This window comes from Carassius auratus, unplaced genomic scaffold (genome assembly GCF_003368295.1).
Source record: "Carassius auratus strain Wakin unplaced genomic scaffold, ASM336829v1 scaf_tig00217022, whole genome shotgun sequence".
Lineage (NCBI taxonomy): Eukaryota > Metazoa > Chordata > Actinopteri > Cypriniformes > Cyprinidae > Carassius > Carassius auratus.
The window spans coordinates 30,212-54,097 of record NW_020528855.1 but is presented as its reverse complement, the minus strand read 5'-3'; the positions used below and the strand labels follow the sequence as shown (position 1 = coordinate 54,097).

Here is a 23,886-nt window from a genome sequence, read left to right as displayed (position 1 = left end):
TACATACAGCACACAGAGAAAATGTCATGAATATAACAGTGGGCAAATGCATTAAGCACAGCATAATTTGAAATCACGAGTTTAAAACATTTAATTCTCACGGACGGACTGTTACACAGAGAGCACGTGATCATGCTGGATAAAACAACTTTCATAAGATCTCACAGCTGGATTAAAAAGTTTGTGAAATAAAATCATCATGAGTCATTCAAAGATTTTTTTAAATTATATCATTTGTTTAATGCTGACGGCAAACAATAAAGTATTATAATGTTTGCTTTTCTATTACTAATAACATAAAAGCAATCGTTATAATTCTTTATGTATATGTTAATTCCTTTAACCATTCTATCTGATTATTAGACAGACTTCTGTCGGTGTTAGACACAACTGTTAACAAAGACAGTAAACGAGGGAGAATGTTTGCACTGTGTGCTCAGGCGCTGCCATTCTCAGCGCCGTCAAAATAAAAGTCCTGCCTTGAACACATCAACCAAACAGAAAAACTTATCTGCCGATATTTGCCATTTTTATAGCGGCCTTGGCGAAATATCGTTCAACCACTAGTTTTGAGATTATTATAGTTTCATTCTGTTTTCAAAAATCATGGGATTAATCAATATTTTATTCTGTTGACAGATTTTAAGAGTAAGAAGTAAACATCTGCATATAGTTTTGAGGTAGTTTTTTTGAGGTTGGTTGAGGTTGGTCAAGTTAGTTCCATGGTTTTGAAAGAAGACTCCTATACTTACCAAGGCTGCATTTATTTGATCAAAATGCATTAAAAACAGTAATATTGTAAACAAAAAATTAGTTATTTAAAATAACAGTTTTTTTCCTTTTAATTTATTCTAAAATGTAAATTATTGATTTGAGGTCGAAGCTACTCAAGAATAATTTCTTATTATCAGTGTTGAAAACTGTTATATATTAATAAAAAGTATTATTTATTAATATTACTAATTAATATTTCTGTGAAAACATTGTGGTTAAATTTTTTCAGGATAATTTAAATGTAAACGTCAAAAGAATAGCATTTATTTATAAATTCTTTACTCATATGGTCTCATTTGGGGGGGGGGGTCTTTCTTTTATAAAACTGTATGTAAAATTGGTGATTTGACATTATTTCTTACTGAATAACACAACCGTTTCAGAATAACAATCACAACTTGTATTCGATTTACACCATACGGAAATGAAGTTTGCATTATTCCAACTGTAATGTAGCCACGTATACGAAACAAATATATTGAACATGTATTGAACGCAATCATAGTCCACAAGGAAACAGCCACACTGCATTTTACCAATGATTTTGACCATTTACCTGATCTCTAGCGCTTTGAGAGGTATCGAGTGGGTTTCTCCGTGCAAGAGGGCACATAGGGTAACAGATGTTGCAGGCTTGACTTCATCTCTCTGTACTGCAGAGATGTCGAGCAAATAAGCAAACACTTAGATGTGCTCAAATAGCCACTGCAGCAATAATTAAAATTTCGTGTCTAGTCCACAAAACTTTTACAGGCATCTTACATTTGTACTTGTGGAACAATCCGCTCAATTCAGGCACCTTGCTTTCCTTCGCCCAAAACAGTCACACACACCTTCCCTGAAGCACAGTTAGGGGGTCATCTGAGATTGTAATGCAGAAAACAAATGCAGAGAAAAGGAATTTGAAATTGCTGTGTGTTGTGTGTGCGAGAGAAAAGAGATAGTGCGAGGCCATTGGGATTGTGTATTATTGTCATCTAGCTGTCAGAGAGCACAATGGAGGTATTTGATTGACAGGCGAGAGGACGAGAAGGACTCATGGAGAGCAGAGTTCTTCACTTTTTCTTTAGTGGTGTCTTGCGTTTTCTGTTATTTTCCTACTCTCTGCATGGCTTCTTATTCTCCATGCTCTGTTGTCCTGCACAATGCTTCTCAACTACAGTAGCTTTGCTTCAGGATTTCACATTGGATATACACTGGCAACTCACTATCATATAACATATGAAAATGCCAAACTTGTTGATTGGTTGCCTGAATGATTAGTTTACTGGTTATCTTAAATAGGCTGGTTTCAGGTTGAACTTGTTTTAGGGAGCTAGAGGTAGCACAACGGTGTGAAAGATAATTCATGGGATCTCAAGATGTGGCTTTAACACTTTTAGGCCATTTTTAATTTGACATCTTAAAAATGAAACTATCATGGTAGTATGCGCATATTCATAATGAAATTACTTATATTAGAGGTGCTTTAAAGAACGAATTTAAGGTTGCAAGTTTTCCAAAAGGGTGTGAAATATGATTTGTATAATTCAACATTTCAGCAGTTGGGTTTCGTATGTGTCCCGTTCATTTTCTCCATGGAGGAGTTGAATTAATGATAGACCTTTGAAGACAAACCTGTGGTGAGCAAGGTTGTTATTGGATGCTTTTGTTGAGCTTGCATTATTACAACTTACTTTTAAATAATTGTGTTTTAAAACTTGTATTAACATTGAGCAAATCATACCTGAAGAACTTTATTTCATCCACTGACTCACATGAAAATATGTTGATTGTAATCAAAATCTTTTTAATGAGTAGTTTTACTTGTCCATTGTTGTAATATTTTAGTAATTTGCAGTGCTTAATGGGTTACTTCATTAAAGCTGTCTTGTACTAAAAAAGTGCAGAGTCTAGTCTTGTTTATATATATATATATATATATATATATATATATATATATATATATATATATATATATACTTGAAGAACCAAAGCCACTGGAAAAAGTGGGTAGCACTGTTGCAATCTTATTGATTTAATAAAATAGCAGCACCTATTCAATATAGTTAATAATAATATACAATATACCTGACTTCCATCAGGTAATAGTTTATTTCATTAACTGTAGGCCGTTTTATTGTTTGTCAAGTAACTTGTTGCAACTGTTCACTTTAATATAGAATGTGTGCACAGGTGTGCCCATTTGTATTTTTATAAAAACAAACAAACAAAAAATTATTGGTTTGAATATGACTTATTCAATCTACTGTAGAAACAGAAATATTATTTGTAAACACAATAAGCAGAAGTGTGTTTTTCCCACCAGTCTAACACACAGAACAAAGATTGGGCAGGGTATTTTGTTATTATTAGCCATATTACAATGACAGATGAACTGTTCCAAAATACTGTTGAGTTTGGTTGGATGCACAACCTTTGAAAGTCAATTATGAATATGGCAAGCATTTTCTCTTCAGTTTAAAAACATATCTTACGAAGGATGTCCAGGTCTTGTAAAACTTCTGTTTTTAATTTTGAATGGCAAATTTGATCTTGAAGTGGAAAGAAAGTCATGACCTCTTTAATCCATCTATTGTGTAATGGACGGTTTGCCTTTTTCCACTCTAACAGAAATAAAAACCCTGCTAAAAGTAAAGCAGAGGGGTCAGCATCAACAGAAATACCATAAATAATTTTATATTACTCAATGATCTCCCTCCAAAAGTCTTCCAACTTGGGTCAAAACCAAAACAGATGAGCTTTATTGGCAGGAGGGCGAGCCCCTATTACATGGAGAACTGACATTGAGATTAATAATGCAACTCATTTTTGGCTAACAACCCAATAGTTCACTGTTCTATTCTCTTGCCATTTTTGTCTCATCTATGTGTGCTTGTATAGTATGAAATTTGAAGTGTGGGTCACAGTGGAGAAGATTGAAAAATGCAGTGGCCTTTGGAAGTCCAGCTGCAATCGCTCCGTTTCTGCTCCACTTGAGAATATTCAAGAATATTCATGGTCTTTGTGACTCCTGGAAGACGGCTAAGCTTTAAGGGAGACAGAGTTAGCACTGCATGGGCACCTTCTGTTCTAGCGCAGTCTCATGCTGCTCCTAGGGAGACTGGGATGAGACGAATAGAAAAGAGTGAAGAATGAAGGAATGGAGCGAGAGAACCTGACAGGGCAGTTCAGCACTTTTATGCCTTTGGCGCTGGTTCCTGTGGCCATACATGACAACTCACGTGTGCACCTCCACACACAAACACGAGCACTTATGAAGAACAAACTACATTCACTTGGCTGTAGGGGATGGTTCATCTGTCTGCTGTAACAAACCAATTTGAACTTTTTGTTCAAACTGAGGTACCAAAGGCTCATGCTGCATCAATACTAAATCGATATTTTAGGCCTGAGGTTTTCTAATGCCCCAAACCCCCAAATCTCCCCAGCAAAGGGATAAGAAGTTGTCTCTGTCATTGATTTATTTGTCATTGTTCTAAAGCCAAAATAAGTTGCTAACAAGTTATATTATTAACAGAGTAACAGAGTATTATGTATATATATGCAATATATATATATATATATATGTATGTGTGTGTGTGTGTGTGTGTGTATATGTATATGTATATGTATATATATGTATATGTATATGTATATGTATATGTATATGTATATATGTATATTATATATATATATACAGTGTACGTATATGTATGTGTGTGTGTGTGTATGTCTGTGTAAGTTTTATTGTTAATAAAATTAATATTTTTCTCATAGTTTCATTCTGCTGTAAAGACCAGTCAGAAACCATGATATTTAATAAGTTTTACATTAAAAGCAGTAGTTTTTAACAGTAAAAAACATATATATTGAAAAAAACTGATTTCATTTTATGAAAACCTTTTTTTAGTTTCTTTGGATTTTATATTATCATTGTACTAAAGCCACAATAAGTTATAGAAAGCTTACGAGTATAAGTTAAACTTAAATTATTCAGCATTTTATATGTTTTTATCTGTAAAAAATTAATTATATATTAAATAAATTGTTATATATAATTTCTTAATAAAATATAAATTATGCCATTTCTTTTAATTTAGCAAATTATGTTTTTATCAAAACATAGCTATGTTTCGACATGAACTTCTGGCTTTACCATTTCTGTGGGAAACCTGCTTGAAAACATTTATTTGTGGAATTTTGTAAATTGTGGTACACCTAGTGGTTCAGAAATGACACACTGCACCTTTAAGAGTAAGACGAGTCTGCCTGCCCTGATTTTTCTCTTTTCCTATGTTGAGTGCAAACATCTTTTCCAGCTAGCTATCTATCAGTCCTTAATTTGGTCATCTCTGAATGTCTGAATGAGATTCTATGCGCGTCTCTTTAAGTGCTCCAGCGGGGAACTGGGGGGATGCCTGCCTTGTGGCATCTGATGCATATGTTCCTCCTCGACAGCCTTCATTTGTTGTGAGTTAATCTCCATACATATTTCCTTCGCCATCAAAGACGCTTGCTGGCTTATGTTAAAAAGAGCCAAGCAAGGATCTTACAATGATATTCAGAGGCTCTCCTGAACCTCCTCAGTTGAGTGTGTGAGACTGTGAGACCCACATGACCTCTGCTGATTCAAAGTCTGTGAGTCTCATGTTGAGATTGCCAGAGCCGTGTGTGTGTTTTAGGGAGCGTGAAAAAGGAAAAACCAGATACCAGCGCTCATCTCAGATCAATGTGTAGGCTGATTGAAATGGCAGTCTATCTTCATGTCTGACACAACGGTGTGATTTATTGTGATTCTGCCGCACACAAAAGCCGCCAGACAACATCCTGTCTGTGTGTGAGAGAGAGGTGAATAACTTTTGCCATAGTTATGATGGTTTGTTTAGCTGCATAAAAGCATTCAGAAAGGTTTGTGTGTCAAATGCTTCTTGAGCCCCAAATCAGCATGTAAGTATGATTTCTGAAGTATGATGTCACTAAAAACTGGAGTAATGGCTGGTGAAAATTCAGCTTGGACATCAAAGAAAAGTAAATTATATTTGAAAATATATTCAAATTGAAAAGTTATTTTAAATTGTATTCTAAACTAATTTATTGTTTTTACTGTATTTTTGATCAGGTGCAGGCTTGGTGAGCATAAGAGACTTTTTTTCCAAACATTATACAAATCCTACTGACAGAAATTATGAACAGTAATGCAGATTACCGGTTTCAGTAGTTTATAATGTCAAATTCACTAAATCCATTAAAACATTTAAACATTCTTATGCTTCACTGCTTTATTAAAAAAAATATATATATATATTTTTACCTCGCATGAAATCCCAAACTGTGCTTAATAGTAGCACATTGTAATCTTGGTCAGATACCAAAATTGACAAAATGATAAGCTCATATCTAGTATCATCTTATTGATTTTCTCCAACAGTATTTTTTGTATCACGTACTGTGCAGCCCTAGTCTAGTTAGTGCTTGTTGCTTCTAGTTCCTCAGAAAATGAAAACTCTTTTTGTTTTTCCCCAGTAACACGGAGACACCTCACCAACTCGATCTCCTCAGCCCTGACTGGAAGTCTTTATGTATTATTAGTGTTGTCAGACACTAGACAAGCATCACTGAGATTCGAACAAACTCCTAACTCAAAGTATTCAACTTTTACAGCTGGCTCTGTACTGTTTGTATCAGTGATACCTTACAACATTGGGCTTGTTGAGGTGAGGTGTGTGATATTGTTTTCTAAGTGATCAGATTTTGTCTGATGGATGATAAAAGCCCATATACCAGAGTCAAATCTAACGACTGAAATATTGTAGAGACCCAAATCCACTCATATCTCGTTTTTCTCAGCAAATGTACAAAATCTAGTCAGCACCAGCTCATATCCTTTTTCCTTAGAAAATGTAAAAGGCAAATATAGTCATTATATGAAAGCAAAGTAGAATTTGAAGATGTAATCAGCTATGCACTATTCTTATGATTTTTTTGACATAATGGTCCCTTTGGACTGCAGTCTACAGCTGATGGTCTATAACACTCTCTGGAATAGAGCTAATGTATGATCAATGTTTGATGGGGGCTTGTTATTATGGCTTGCTGCTCATGAATGAATGGATGTGAATCTGTCTGGCTGTGGGACAAAGGGGTCGTTCCTTCACAGGTTCATGTCTTCATTGCTGTAGGGAAAGTACAAATCAAAATGTACTGGCTTGTGGTGGACATTTGTGTTTAATATATGAATGCATATAAATTCTAAAGCTGTATGTGCATACACTGAACATGCATTTTAAAGGGATTCTAGAGCAGTAGAAGAAATGGAAAGCTGGCTAATCTTTGGAAAAATATGCAGTGTGCTGACAGATGGTGTTGGAAGGAATGAAAGATAGAGAGGAAAATGCTCAATCCTGTTAGACTGCTCACCTGAGCGCAACTCCGCTTTCACTAAAATTACCTTCATCATAGCCAGACAAAACCCAGGAAGGAAAGTCAAAATATAAAAGCAAGTAGAAGGGAGTGTAAGGAATTGAGAATGGTTAGAAATCTGTGAATTTACAAATTACATTTGATTCTATTAAAGGGTTAGTTCACACACAAATCTAAATTATGTCAATAATAACTCACCCTCATGTCGTTCCAAACCCGTGAGACCTCCGTTTATCTTCGGAACACAGTTTAAGATATTTTAGATTTAGTCCGAGAGCTCTCAGTAGGATGGCCATTCGTGCCATTTTCGGAGGACACGTCCTGGCCAGGATTTCTATACATCCACGTTTTGGCTTTGTTTGCACTGCACAGACCAATGGCTTCTTGTGCTTTTGAATCGCTTTCACGTTACTTTGATGTCATTAACCGATCAGTCTGCTCAGTGCTGCTTTCCAGTCCAACAATAAAATGTACACTTATTTGCATCGTTTTGACCGTTCTCTGTAAATCCCACCTTCTCACGCACCACGATTAGTCGATTTACGCACAATGTCTGCAGGTTATTGGTCAAGTGATCATTACCGTCATTAAGTATGTAAACAGGAAACCAAAGCCAAAACCTGGATGTATAGAAATCCTGGCCAGGACGTGTCCTCCGAAAATGGCATGAATGGCAACCCTAACTCTCAGTCCCCCCATTGAAACTGCGTGTACAGTATACTGTCCATGTCCAGAAAGGTAAGAAAAACATCATCAAAGTAGTCCATGTGACATCAGAGGGTCAGTTAGAATTTGTTGAAGCATCGAAAATACATTTTGGTCCAAAAATAGCAAAAACTATGACTTTATTCAGCATTTTCTTCTCTTCCGTGTCTGTTGTGAGCTTGTTCACTGACCCTTTAAGGTGCTTAATACAGTAGGTTTAAGTGATAAATGTTTTAATATGTTTTTTGGTTACACTTTAGTTTAATTATATACAGTATATAAGTACTGATTAATTGTAATGAAAAATTAACAGGGTCAGGATTAGGGTTTTAGTTTAACCCTCGGGAGTCGATTCACGCGTATACGCGTTATGAGGCATTTTCTCCTGATAACCCCGAAAAGAACTTAACATTAGTTCCATGTAATTATGCATAATTTACTGTTATTACTACAGCAGGTACTTATTTATTTATACAATTTTTAAATGCATTTTAGATGCTTTATTTTGCTTAGGTCCTTTTTATATATATATATATATATTATACAAATTTGATCTTATATTTAAAGTGCTGTTTATATATTAAGGTTTATATAACTATTTTTATTTCTTTTTTTTATCTGCACCAATACTCTTTACACCTGTCAGTCGTGTTGGGTGTTTTATAAGTGGGAGCAGGAAGTTGAGATCATCTCAGCTGAAGTGGATCATTCAAGCTTGAGCTTCATAAGCCGTTATTAGTGTCACGGGAGAACAGCATTTTTTCTACCATTGCTTGTCACAGGGATGCTGTGCTGCTGCTCTCCATCTCAATTACAGTGCTCTCAGTTGTATAACAGGATCTTTGTAGGGCAAGGTTTTGGAAAGAGAGACTGTGTCTGATTCAGTAGCTAATGCTGGTGAAAGTTCCAGAATGGTTAACGTTGTTTGCAGCACATTTTTAACTACTGAAAATCCAAGTTCCTTTTTCGCTTTTTGTATTTAATGTGTTTTAGGGAAGAATAAACATTTATAAAATACATTTTATTTACTTCTCTTCCAGCAGCAGTTTCCCAGAATTTCTGGCAACCTGGGGGTCTGGACAAAGCAGCTACTAGTTATCTTGTCCGTTTTTTTCCCCCTTTTTAATACTCCATAGCAGCTTGGAGTTTACTAGATTGCGAACGTGTTTCCAGTGACCCCAGTAGACCATTTCCAGAGGGCAGCCACTGCCCGAGTAACGATTCCTGCCCGTTCATCTCTCATTAAAACTCAGTGAGATGCTCATTAGGGTTTAAGTGGAATTAGTCTGAAAAGCTCTCTCTCTGCGCTAATGAAGGCAGCCGCACCACAATTGTTTTCATCTGCAACGACTCTCCCTGAATGCAATCAGCGCGAGCTCATTTTATCACATGTGCTTTTCAAGGCCGGCAGACAAGGTAACTGCACAAATTATCTCTGCATTTACACACCTCACTCTTTTTTCCCCCCATCATGTCTAGAATTTTGTAAACGTTTCATAGATGTATAATAAACCATCCAATACTGCTAGCTGAACATGAGTGTTAGGCTAGGCTAGCATCTACTTTCTCTGTGGAGTTAGCACCCACACAACTTCGTACGCTGTGTTTGAATCCACATGTGGTGCCGCAGCATGTTCCTGTGTGTGTTTTTTTTTGGCTCTGTGTTGCTGATTGAGAGTTGAAAAGACAGGCTCACTTCTTTCAAACACCTGTCTTGCTTGCTCGCTCGCTCGCTCGTCCTCCATTCTTTTCCCTTTGGAAATGAAGCTTAGGTTTTCAGTTGTTCTGCCCATTTGAGAAGTGAATAAGTTATCAAAGAAACAACACTGTGCTGCACTGTGCTTTTGTTTGGTACACATGCATGTGTGGTTGTAGACTCTGGGAGCTGTGTCGGAGGTATTGTTTGAATTGGGAAGCCATCTGTTCACCTGAGAATCATGTTGTGTGAGACGGTGGAGTAAGTGTGGGTAAACGTGGAAAGCTTCACAAATTAATCACACTCTGTGTTTGTCCTTTCAAGTGTACGTGTGCACACATTTCTTGTTCAGATCTTTCCATCTCCCTGCTGTTTTTGTGACAGTCTGCTGTCAGGGGACTGTGAGCACTAGGAGGGGAAGAATTTCCATATTACTTGAACAAACACACAGGTTTACTTGATTCCGTGTAGAATAAGAACACATCCAGATGTTCAGTCTGCTGCTGTGGAGTCGGAGGCCCTTCCAGACTAGAGATTGAAGCAGTTTTCAGAGCCCCGCTTCATAATGGGCCTCAAACCCAGTGGTTTTAAAACTTTCTGACTCAAATTCTTCTGTTGTACAACACAATATTGAAAGGACATCTGTCCTTCCGTATAGGTTCAAATATTTAGGTAACATTTTAGATTAGAGAACACTATTTACTAGTAACTAGTTGCTTATTAGCATGCATATTATTAGCATTTTTGCTGCTTATTAGTATCGATAAAGCACATATTGATTCCTTATTATATATGACTATATTTTAGATCCCTTAATTATACCCCATGCATAAACGTGACTATTAATAAGCAGCAAATTTAAAATTTGTTCTTAGTTAATAGTGAATATGTGTTCCCTAATCTAAAGTGTTAGCAGCCAAATTATTGAATTATTTTCCTGCTTGTTAAACTTGCAAAACGAGTTTCCTTGTCATGAACTGTGATTTAGTCAGTTCTTTTTGTCTGAATTGGTTTAGGATTTGACATAATATCAAAACATATATTTTACAGATTTTTTAAGAAACCTCATTTAATTAAGGATTTAAAAGCTCCATTTGAATAGGAAACGGTTGCCTAACACAGCTGTGGATTTGTCTGTGACGCCTATAAGATGACTTGCCTTGAAAAAGACAAGGCGTTACTCAATAGAGAATATGACTCATCACCTCATCCCAGGAGCCCCTTGCTGAGATGTCAAAGGATGATGCCATATTGATAGGAGTTAGGGTTGTATTAGGGTGGCACTGATATCCCATAGTTCAGTGAGTTCAGGGGCTTTGACACAGTAACATTTACATGCTAATAGAGCAGAACAGGCTGTTAGCATTATGCGTGCATTTAATTGAATGGTTGCTTTTCTGTTTAGAGGTATAACCCTGATCACTGTACTTAATGTAGACACACACACACACACACACTCTCACACACACACACACACACGCATCTCATTGATACGAGTGTTTCGTGTTGGCATTTGTTTGTGTGTGTGTGTGTGTGTGTGTGTGTGTGTGTGTAGTCCCGGCAGGTGATATTTTTCCTTTGTAGTCTTTGTGAGGTAAAATGCATAATTAATGTAGATGAGATGTTTAAAGCTCAAGGCCTGGCACTAACCAGTGTCATACATATCTTATTTCTCTCTCTTGCTCGTTCTCTCTCTTTTTTGTGTACACTAAAAGTTTGGCGTAATCATTTTTTTTGTTTTGTTTTGATAGAAGCCTCTTATGCTCACCAATTAATTTAGTCTAAAATACAGAAGAAATGGCTATGTTTTGAAATTTACTTACAATTAAAAACAATGAATATTTTTTAAATGTTATTTAATTTTGTTATGAGAGCTGTTCAAAAAAAAAAAACGAACAGGAACAGGAACTTTAATATTAAATGTATTAAATAACCATTCAGAGACATCCTGGTTCATTCTCATAGGTTTTTCTTCTGTTGGAGTCTCTCCTTCATCTGTTTCTGACGCTAGTTGAAATATGTACAGCTGAACACCAGTTATCTCAATATTATGAAGCTGCAGACTCGGACTCTGGGTGCGGGACTGTAGATGCAGCAGGCTCCGAGTCTGCAGCTTCATACTACTCGGTTATCTCGGTCCCACTCATGTTACTTCTACTGGCTGTTTTTTTGCTGTAGGTATGCAAAGCAGAGATGTTCAGCCCACACCCTCTTTTGAAGACAGGTCGAAAATATGCAGCTTATTTGCATTTAAAGTGATAGACACCAAAGCAGCTATTCTTTAGACACACCCCAAAAATAGGGCTGTGACGGTGGCAGATTTTTACCTCTACGGTGGTAATGGACAAACAACCAGAGATGCTCACAAGTCTCTGAGCTCGAGTCCAAGTCAAGTCTCAAGTCTCTGAGCTAGAGTCCAAGTCAAGTCTCAAGTCTCTGAGCTAGAGTCCAAGTCAAGTCTCAAGTCTCTTTATTATATTAAGTCTCTGGTTATAATAAATGTTGCATCACGTACAGCGACCCATCCAAGCTGCTTAGAACACTGCATAGCTATATATAAGGAATTCAAAGCATGTAATATGTTATTATGACAACTCTATCTATTAGCATACAATATCAACTTTGATTTTGGTATATAATCAGTGTAAACAGGCTATTGCAACATGACAAAAACACCAAGAATGCTTTACTTTTAAGTTAATATCTGTATTTTGCATTTATGGATTCAGTAATGGCCTTGTGTCTGTCCTGGCTGTATAGCTGCACACCTCTTGTCTGGCTTAAGAATGAACAAAGCTACGCTGACTTATGTTATTCATACAATACCTACTCACAAATAAACATCAAAAACAAAGCCGGCTGCAATGAATTTCTGTGCAAAACAGCTTTTACTGCAAACACTTCAACACAAGAACATTGTTATCACACAAGAACATTTTGATAGAGAACCAAAAATATTTAAAGTAGATAAAATTAGAATAAATAAAATGGAAATGTCTACATACTGTAAACTTTGCAAATAGGACATCAGCCCCTTCAAGTCAATGAACAATAACAAAGTGGGCTGCAATGAATATCTGTGCAAAACGTCATGGCTCCGCTCCTACCCAATGACAGAGGCACGCAGGTTTTTTTCCACTGGAGTACTCACGTGAAGGATGCGTGCACAACTAATAACTAATATCATCACGCTATAAAGGGTGGTGCGCCCCTCCCCCTATAACTGTTCTGTCTCGCGGAGGAGCTCATTTGTGTGCATCTGTATGAAACACGCGCTCTGAAACACGCATAGGAGAAAAGAGCGACAGAAAGAACGACTCCCCTCCAGCCGTGACTCGGCTCCCATCGTTCATGTTTATGAGCCGTTCAAAAGAATCGGTTCGTTCGCGAACGTCACAACTCTAACAGCGAGCTCATCAGACGTTTACTAAAAATTAACATTGTTCACGAGTCCCGGAGCTCGAGTCCGAGTCGAGTCTGAAGTCTTTCGAGGACGAGTCTCAAGTCGAGTCTGAAGTCACTGTTTGTGCGACTTAAGTCGCACTCGAGTCCGAGTCTCAAACTCGAGTCCCCATCTCTGCAAACAACCACCGGTTGAAACATATATTAGTGATGTCAATATTAGCACGTTAACGAAGCGATTAATTTTTTTTCAGTTTAACGCATAAAAAATATTTTACGCAATTAACACTTCAGCACCAGGTGCGAGTCGAGCAAGCCTGGAAATGGTCCTGTGCGTGCTCTTCAGTTGCATGCACTGACGATTTGTGCTACCCTGTCAGATTTTGCTACCTCCTATTAAAACAGATGGTAGCATAATTCGATAGTGGAAAGTGTAAGTTAGCATAATCTGATAGGTAGCATTATTCGTCAGTGGTGGCCCTGTCTTTGTGTGTATCCTTTTATATCAAATGCAAAATAAACTACGTGCATGCAATGTTGTGGTCAATTAAGTCATGGAGTTACCAAAAAGGCGATTAAAGCTGCCATAAAATGGTGGAACCATTTAATATATTTAAATGTGACCCTGGACAACAAAACCATTCTTAAGTCATTGGGGTGTTTTTTTTTTGACAATAACCAAAAAAATAAATAATTTGTATTTGTATTGATCAAAATTATAAATTTTTATTTTATGTCAAAAATCTTAAGGAAATTAAGTAAAGATCATGTTCCATGAAGATATTTTGTAAATTTCAATGCTAAGAATTAATTTGCACAACTTCAAAGGCGATTTTCTCAGTATTTACATTTTGTTTCCCCTTCAAATTCCATATTTTTAAATAGATGTATCTTGGACAAATAGTTGTTCTGATCCTTATATATATTTATACACGTCTCTGTAATCAGCACAGCACTGTCTCACTCATTTAACACACCGGATTTAACTCATCAGCTTGTGTTTCTTTTAAAACATTTGTCAGTGAATACGCAGCCTACAAATCACTAAAATAAATATAAAAGAAATAATAGAGTTAAACAAGAAAGTAGCCTAAATAAGAAAGTTAAAAACACCCTGTCTAATGGAGATGAGCTATGCAGTGTGACAAAATACTCATTATAATCAGTGATGCTTCACTGGATGCTGCACGACATGACATATCCCCGACAGCAAACTGCTTCATCCTATTTATGAGGTACTGACACAAAGTTCAGATGTCCTGTAGACACTAGACCGACTCAACCTGTAGTGACGCGGCGGTGTTGCATTCAGTGTAGAGACGGTTCACTGTTCCATGGCCAAGCATGCGGCTCATTAACTCCTCGTCTGCACACGCTCTCTTTGAAATAGGAATCAATGCTACATTTCTTGTTACCGTCTTTCATTTGACCCTGTCTCGTTTTTGTATTTGGCCAGTTTGGAGAAAGCCTCACCAAACCTGACCAGCCAGGTGTTTGCGATCACGGGAATTTTTAAAACTTGGATGGGTGACATGAATGGAGATGTTTTCATATCGGCGATGTAGTATTTGGTGTCCAAATACTACAAGGAACAAGTTACATCGCCCGACGCAAAATTTATTTCCTGAACTCAGACCTGCAAATTTAAAGGAATCGCTGTGTATGGCGTTGGAGGTATTTTGTTAATAACCATAGACTTTTAGTCTAAATAAAACAATTTGCGACTATTATTACACTTGTAGACAAAACTTCGTACTATGCTTGCTATAGAGTGCGTGACATCACGTGCACTACCGCCGGTGGAAGTAGACAACCGTGCTGGCAACTGATCTCCGAGGTGACGCAGTTGTCATGGCAACTGTCACAGCCCTACCCAAAAATTTTATTTTCACATTTTATAATAAATGATCTGTGGGGTATTTTTAGCTGAAACTTTACAGACATTCTGGGGACACCAAAAGCCAATATTACATCTTGTAAAAAGGGGCATAATAGTGCCCTTTAAAATGATTGGATCATTAGTTCATGATACCTAATGTATTATCAATGTCAACAAATTGAACCTTATTATTAGGGGTTTCCACTTTTTTTTACTTGTATCCTAATTTTAAGACCAAACTCAAATTGTATCATTTCCTTTGCGATTGAGTACACCATAAAATGTTTATAGTAACTAAGTATTTTTTAACTACAAGCCTGATACTGACACAATACTCTTTTAAAAGTTGAATTGTATTTAAACCTTGTATCGAAATTTGGGGCTTAGCATGAAATGCTGAAAACCATAAACAGTGAGATGGCCCAGCTCTGACAGAATCCTGCAAAATTCAACAGTATTGTTCAGGATGTTATCTTAGAAATTGACAGTTTCCAGGCTGAAATAAAGTGAGATGGATTGTCACTTCTGAAATGTTACGTCTTAAATCATACAAAAGTTTATTTTCAAACTGTTTTTATAGCAGAATCAAATTGTAGAAACTTCCTGACCGAATTAGTTTAAAATGAAGGTTACTTTTAATATTAATTACATCTATTGAACTGTCGCACAAAAGCAATATCACACTCTCAGTCGTGCTGTTGTAATGACCGCCTACAGACAAATCGCAGCCGAAAAGAGAACTAGAGTAAATGTTAATGTTCTCTTCATGAGTTTGTTATCGCCTGTGTTGCCTCATCAAAACGTTGAGTCATTGTCTAAAACCGCCTTGTCTCTCTCCTCTCTCTTCATTTCCCACTCATAGTCTGTGTCGGAACCGTACATGCTGATTCACTCTTCAGCCTGAGGACACCAAATAATAAGAAAGTCAGGCACATGATAATGGCCGTTCCTCCCTGCACTTCCTGACTAATCTAGGCTAACAATGACCTTGGGCCTGTGCTTATACACACAGATGGGTTTCTGGTTTGGGGATACAGAAAAGATTGAGAAGGGAGAGGTTACTAGGGAGATGGAGAGAGAAATCAGGTTTGGAAAAGATGGAGATGGAGAGAGAAAGACAGAACAAAAGTAAATGAAGTGAGAGAGAGAGGGAAGTATCCAGGGAGACGAGAGTGAGGTGTGGATGAAGGAAGGGGAGACGGAGGAGAGGAAGAGGAGATAAAAGAAGAAAAAGGTGTGCTGGTGCAAGGAGGGAAGGAGGCTGACGGGTGGTGTGAAATGGAGAAAGTGTGTGTGTGTGTGTGTGTGAAGGCTGCTGTATAGTCTCATTGGGGCCCTCATGCAGGGAAGGGGATTTCAGGATTCACTTTCCACTTTGCCTAAAGGCCTGTGTGTGTGTAAGAGAGAGAGAGAGAGAGAGAAAGTGCTCTTGTGTGTTTCTGGTGTATGTGCAGTATTAAATATCTACAAAAGATACTATGGATCTATGACTTCACCAATAGTTTTATAAAAAAATTGTCACTGAGGGATTTCACGCACACAGCCTTTCAAAGTTAACATGAAATCTAGACTTCTTTATATATATAGATACATTTTTTGATGGTTGTGTTTTCATTCTACACAGTTCATTTGTGCATATTTAATAAATGACTTCAGGTGACGTCGCTGGCCAGGAGCCCTAACACCCTTAAACAATTAATGATCAGTCTAACCCCATCTCTCATCAAACTTCCTAATTCAGTTTGAAATAAGGATTTTCTGATTGCAATGTAAAATGTTTTTCTTAAATCAGTAACAATATGACTAAACCGTTTATTGTTATGACAAAATAAATATTAACCAAAATAAATATTACTATTGTACAATTTACAGTACAATTTAAAATTACAAAACATATATTTAAAATGCAGTGAATGCATAAAATACAGTGCAATCAGTTCGGACATCCCACAGTGCTCATTCAATAAATGAACACATTTAAAACACATTTCTCTATCATTTTTAATTTAGTTGTTAATGTCATTTGCAATGCTTATGTAATTTGCCCTCTTTAAAGCTGCTTGCCTTCAGTGCCTTCTCTGTGAAGGATGCATGTGTATTCTGAGGTCATCTTACTGTGCATAATTGTGCTGCCTACCTTATAAAACAATCCTGATGACTAGGATTCTAAACAGCAGTCTGTGTTTATGACTGATTGTTTGTCAAAGTTTGTTTATGAGCAGTTGTTCTTCTCAGTTTGGAGTGTGTGTGTTTGATCTAGACAGCTCTGAGTTGTTTGATTTCCCCACTCAGATGTATCATCTGAAGATTTCATATAGATGCAAGCGTGCTTGTGTGCACGAGACCTCCGCTATTTAGCGTGCACCGTTGGAGGGGAAGTTTCCGTGGTGATGGAGGCGTGCATCAGATGCTGGACTGTATCAGCAGTTTGCGGTTAATGAAGAGCGTTGGAATGCCTGATGGGAGGTGGAATAATGAACCCTGATTTGGACAGCCAATGGAGGGGAGGAGAAAGTGAGAGAAGGTCTTTATTTTAAATATATAAAGGAGATAGAAATGTCATCAGACAATATACAGATTACAAGAAAGATTTACAGAGGCACCCGAGAGATGAATTTTATATAGATTGAAATAAAGAACTGAAAGACAGAGGAGTGAGGTGGGGGTGCGTTTCAGTCACCCTGCAGGAGGTGGAAAATGCAGTGATTTGCTGTAGTGCTGCAAGTTAGCACACTCGGGGCTGTCAGAGAAAGAGCTGCTTGTGATCAGATGGTTTTTCTCCATTGTCAAAGCACAAAGAACGCATATATATGCCATACACGCATTCATGTAACATAACACCTTTAATTAAACCCTCAAAGTCCCTCTTTTCACTTTAAGTCAAGTCACCTTTATTTACGTATATAGCACAGTCAGTTATTTGATGAATTAATGATGTCATCATCCAATTCAGCTCTCTTCCAATAGTATATCTGCAGTCAAAACCAATTGTCTCGAAAACCAATGAAACCCCTGTTTTTTCATAGACACACAAAGAAATTCTCTCTCATACGTGCTCAGTTTCAGACCTGTATAGTGACATCTGTGGCTTTGTGGTTTGGCAACATATTCAGACAATGGCATGGATCACTTGCGGTTTAGAGGAAACCCTTGAACACAAGAGAACCCTGTAACACCTTTACGTTTTATCTTATTCACATATGTTACATTAGTGAGATAAACGGAGTCAAAGAGTGAATAATTTCTTTATTTTTTGCATGTTTCTGTTAATTCATGGGTGTCGAAGGCTGGCTTTGGTGTAGGTTTGATCTAGGTTTGGGAGTTGGGGTTGAGTGCATGTTCTTTTCAGAACTTAGTACAGTTACTGTGTCAGTTGTGTAAAAACAATTAAATACAATGTTTAAATATGGCAATGTTTTTTTTTTTTTTTTTTTTTTACATCTTAGCTTACAGGATTTAATTGGATTTAAATGTTTAAAATTTGAAAGCAAATATTTTCCGGACTGATGAAATCATTAAGGTCACATGGATGCACAAACTTGGTACAGATACCTATTTAAATCTCAGTTTTGTCAGTGTCCTTTAAATGGCTCTAGGTTATACCAGCCATTCACAGTGAGGCTGTGGCAAGAGTGTGACTTAGAAAGAAGTGTAGCATATAAGTCAACAAACTATGTATAAGCCAGTGAATGTATAGATCAGAGCTTGTCAGTGCGTGCCGTGCAGTGCATATTGCAGGAGCATAAATCAGAGGAAGACACGATAACACCGAACTCAAGATACAACCGTACACAGCCATACCACAACTGATGTGAGGCAGTGAAAAACCTGTCTTCCTTTTCTTAATTTGTTTTAGACTATGAAGGCTGCTGTTGTTGTTTGAACATTGTACTGGTCTTGAAAGTCATGAAAAATCACATTATTGTTATATTGAATATTTAGTTTCTGTTTCAGAACTCATTTTGTGCGCCCACTCTGTGAGAGTTCATGCGTTTGTGAGCTTGTGAGTCTTGTGTGCTCCATATTGCAGTTTATTTAGGCCAAGAACCACCCACTTATACTTATACTCTCTGAACAGTATCTAAAGCAACCAACCATCATTTATTTGTATTTTACTTGCTTTACGGGTGGTTTTATCTGAAATATCGGCTCTAGCACTAATACAAGATTTTGCACATATTATGGTAATTTTTACTATAAAAACTAATATTTTGGTGGAAAGTTTAATTCCAAGGAAATGGATAGATTAGTTTAAAATATTGATTCTGTATCTGATCGTGAATTGACATTTGTTCTTAAATGGATAGTTCACCCAATAATAATAAACAAAAAAAAAATCTTTACTTAATCTACACACCCTCATGTCGTTCCAAACTTGTACAGCTTTTTTTCTTCTTTGGAACACAAAATATATCTTAAAACATCTCTTTGTTGGTTTTATCCATACACATGAAGTCAGTGGGGTCCAGTGTTGTTTTGACTTTGAAAATGTCTTATTCATGTTCCACTGAAAAAAATTAAATAAATAAATTCAATCCAGATTTAGTATGACGAGGGTGACTACCGAATTTTCATTGTTGGGTTAACTATTCTTTAACCTATCAAATTGGCAGTCTTGATGCACAGGAGACTGAACAATGCTGTTAGTGGCACCCATTAACCACTAGCTGCTAGGGCCATATAGTGTTAAATCAACTCTTCTTTCCCCCAGCACCAGCTTCGTCTCTGCCTTCACCTTTCAACAACACATCTGCCTCCAGCCCCTATTACTGGCAGCCCTAATGCAGCAAGAACCACGTGTATGAGAGAGCGAGAGAGTGAAGGGTGCCCTAAATGAGCAGTGTCCTCTGACAAACAACACTTCTCACCTTAACTAGATATCTCCCTCCCGCACCATCTGCTCAGTCACCCTACAGGGACCTAGTTTAGTTTCACACCGCATGCAATTGCATGCACATGCACACCTGAAAACAGCCAATCGATAGCCGTGCTGCAGGGAGCCTGATCAATATTGGCTGGATTTGGAGCAGCGGGAGAGCGATAAACTAACCAAGACCGTTTCCTGGCGTGTATTGGCATAAAGGGAGCCAGCTCAGTATACTCTACCTAAAATATGTTTTTGTATGATACATTTGTGTTACATTAATTTGCATCTTTAAACATACAAGAGCTCTCATGAAATCCACTTGCATCCACTTACACAGTCACCCTGTTCATATAAGGTGTTGGATCCGGAACCGAAGCACAAGAAAGAACATTTTGTACTGGTGGGTTTGAAGCCTCGTTTCTAAACCTGCCGCCAGAGGCAGAATATTAGCGAGGTTTCAAAGTAAAGAAAGCATGAAGGCACTATGTGGTAATCATAATTAGATCTGTGACAGCTTTTAGGCATTTGGTTGAGGAAATGAGGGCTAAGATTTCTCAAGATTTGTGGAGTTCTTTATGATAAAGATAATCATTTATGAAAAGTCTTAATTAAAGCTTTATTGCCGACGGACGGGTGACTCGACTGTTGCCTTTATGCGTCTGTTTTTGTGAGGCAGGGGAGCAAGATAAGATTTCAGAAACCCGACTAAGATGTTGCATGGCCATATTTGAATACATCTGGGTGCACACATAAAGGCATGTAGTTATGATTCCCGATTTGGTCGGAAAATTCCCCCTTCTGAGTGACAGGAACCGAGGCCTGTGAAAACGGAAAATCCAATTATTTTATGCAAAGTGAGATTGTTTTTTTTTTTTTTTTTATTAAGAACAAAACAAAACTTGTGTTCAAATCTAATAACAGCACCTCATAAACAAATAGCAGATTGCTTTGATATGACAAGAGCAAATGAGTTTTGGAGAACGAGTCAGAAGCAACTCGACAGAAAGTGCATCAAAAAAATGCATCTGAAAGTGCCTCCTCTGAAAGCCAGCGAAGAACTTCTAAGAGCCTTTTTTCTTTTAACTGTATCACCGTCTCTCTGACCCCCTCCTACTGCTATCTCCCATCATTTCTTTCTTTTAATGAGCCATCATTTACCGAGTCTGACTGGGTCCTCAAACGTGTTTTGCATTGATCTCTGGGCCTGTGGCCTGTCTGTCTGCGTCACAGAAGACCCTAGAATAGGGTTATCTTCCATGATACTGACTATGACTAATGAAATCTCTTCCCCTCCTGACCCATGGGCTGATGAGAAATTTGTGCCAAGAAGTGTTAATGTTTTGCATAAATTAAATGTGAAGTGTGTATTAAATAAACTTGGTCACTGTGGAGAGACTGATAGATGTCATTTGTATGTTGAATTTCTAAATATTTGAGACCTCTGACGTCAGCTTCTTGCAAAGCCTGGGAATCGATACACATTTTTCAAATTAATCTGGATTCAAATTCTGATTCCCAAGCTCTCAATTTGATTTAGATTCAATTTTATTTGATTCAGATTCACTGCTGGAAACCAAGAAAACTTGTTTTTGATTTAGTAACCACTCAAATTTGAGTTTATTCAATGAAGGATTCATTGGACAGATTAATTTTTGAATGGTTCATTAGAAAGAACCAAACAAAAGAGCCATTTTTAGTAAGTGTTGGACTACATTGATTATGCTGTGCACCCCCCCCCCCTTCCCTCACTAAAAAGAACCATTTCATGAGAATGGCTCAAGAGTCTGATTCACAATGATGGCATAAGGTCATACAGATTTGCACACCTTCTGAGTAGGTGCTACATTTGATGAGAAACAACCTTTGTGAATGTGAATATTGAATATCCTATAGAGGATGAATGTGTGTAGCATTAATGATATCTGGACATATTACATTCATCACACTGGCTTTGTCAGGTGATCCATCAGTTGCCATGGTTGACTGCATTTTCTGTGGCCTCAAGTGTCCATCGATTGCATACTTCGAAACTCATCTGTAGTAGGTCATCATGTACTTCTCACCTACTGTTTTATGAATACTAAAATTTTGACCATACTACTCATTTCACATAATGTTTTTGAGAAATGGCATTTTTGGACACTGAAATTAAATAAAAGATCAATCTTGCATTTTTAAGAGTTAATATCATTGTTGTACAAATTTTTCACTTAAATATACTTATTTTTTACTTATCTTTTCTTCAGAAAATCTATATTTTTACCCAGCCCCCAATTGGAAATGGACACATTTTGCAATTCCAATTGGTGCCTCTGGTGACAGAAAAATCACACACTATTCACCTTAAAGGGATACTCCACCCCAAAATTTAAATATTGTCATTAATCACTTACCCCCATGTCGTTCCAAACATGTAACGCAAGCAATGTACGCTCTTCTGTGTAAGCCGTGCTGCACGAATGCACTGCTTTTGTTTAAATCAAAGCATAAATACACGTAGAAAACATCCTTAGATTGGAATGGCAGCTCTCCAGGCCTACAAATACATGAACTCATACATACACACACGCACATATACGTACATATATACAGATATGTATTCAACTCCCGACCCCCCTATCCCTCGCCTTCGCCGCTTTGTACAGCCAGTCTGACAAGCGAGTCTGTGACCAGCGCTGTAATGGCTGATGGACCGAATGGCTGCTTGCCTGTGCTGGATTACCTCAAGCTTGGGACTTCTCTGCGCTGCGGTGCGTGACGTGGCTATAGATCCAGGTTGTATACAAGACTGTAAAATTGTAATTTGCTGTCTGCTGATTCACATTTCTTTTATTATTAATGAACTTGCTGAAAAGTTATGGATGCTTTGATTCTATGTGGCATTGTTTCATTGTGTGGGAGAAAAAAAGAAAAGAAAAAGCACCACTACAGCTTTTGTCTCTAATCTATGGCCGAAGAGTTGTTCTCCCCATTCCCCTCCTCCACGTCTTCCCCATTTACACCATCAGAACCTGCAAGCTGAACATTGTATTTGACCTTTGCAAAAACAATTTGGAAAGCGGGAGGATCCAGAAGGCGTGAAAATGACTCTGTGGTTAAAAGCCTATAGTGAAGAGACAGTAACTCCCACACTGCGAGTGTGTGTGTGTGTGTGTGTGTGTGTGTGTCCGTGTCGAGATTGAGGCCTAACCACCATATTGACTTGAGGCTTGAGGTGTGAGTGAAGTGGCTCTGGGGGTTCAGACAGCCCTGAGCTTCATATATACTTTAGTGAGGGCATCATCATTAACCTCAATATCTCAGCCCATCCATTCAGAATTCACATTAGCTGATATACAGGCCAGAGTGATGTCAAGATAAAAGGTGAGGGAGAGAGCGAGGACAGGGGGTCTTCTGGGAAGAAGAGGGTGTAGGCAACCTTTAGAGAATAAGATCACACAGCAGGAGGGCCTTGATTACACACACACACACACACACACACACGTAATTCAGAGGATGCACAGCAAATAATCATCATCTGTCACTTTGACGGACTGGATTGTAAATTGTCCGTCATGCTCCATTGTTATTTTCATTTTCCTGAAAATGATATAGATGTATGGCATTTCATTTATATGTGAACATTTGTTCTCGACATAGCCAATCCTACGAACATTTTTACTAATTGAAAATGATTAGTCAGAGCCTATGCATGCAGAACCTACACTTTCTTCTGTGGGTAGTTAACCTAGCTGTCACATGCGCTACAGTTCACGCCGCTTTCACACTGGCAGTTGAAATCAGCTCCGATATTCTTGCGAAAGGCTACGGACGGTTCCTATGCGACAATTCCAGCGGAAGTTGGCATTGCTATGGTACTGATAAACAAACCTGAATTCATAACTTTTAATACAATAAATAATGATTTTATAACGGTAAGTTGTCATGTCATTTTTTTATTTTCATGATTTTCTAACATTATAAGGGCAGTTAATACAATTAAAATGAATAATTAAATATTGTGGCCCCCGCTCTCGGCGGTGTAGTACAACGTCCACTGAGGGAGTATTGCGGATTACGGAGCGGATTTCAAATGCCAGTGTGAAGGCGGCGTCAAAGGTTAGGGGTCAGGTAGATTATTTGAAACAGATAAATAGTTTTCAGCAAGGAATAATACATTAA

General features: G+C 37.6%; 1 protein-coding gene across 8 annotated transcripts in view; it reads left to right on the top strand.

The window, feature by feature from the left end:
• LOC113099703 (stromal membrane-associated protein 1-like) overlaps positions 1 to 23,886 on the top strand; it is an 82,125-nt gene that overhangs the window by 31,880 nt on the left and 26,359 nt on the right. The gene's annotated exons all lie outside the window — the stretch shown is intronic.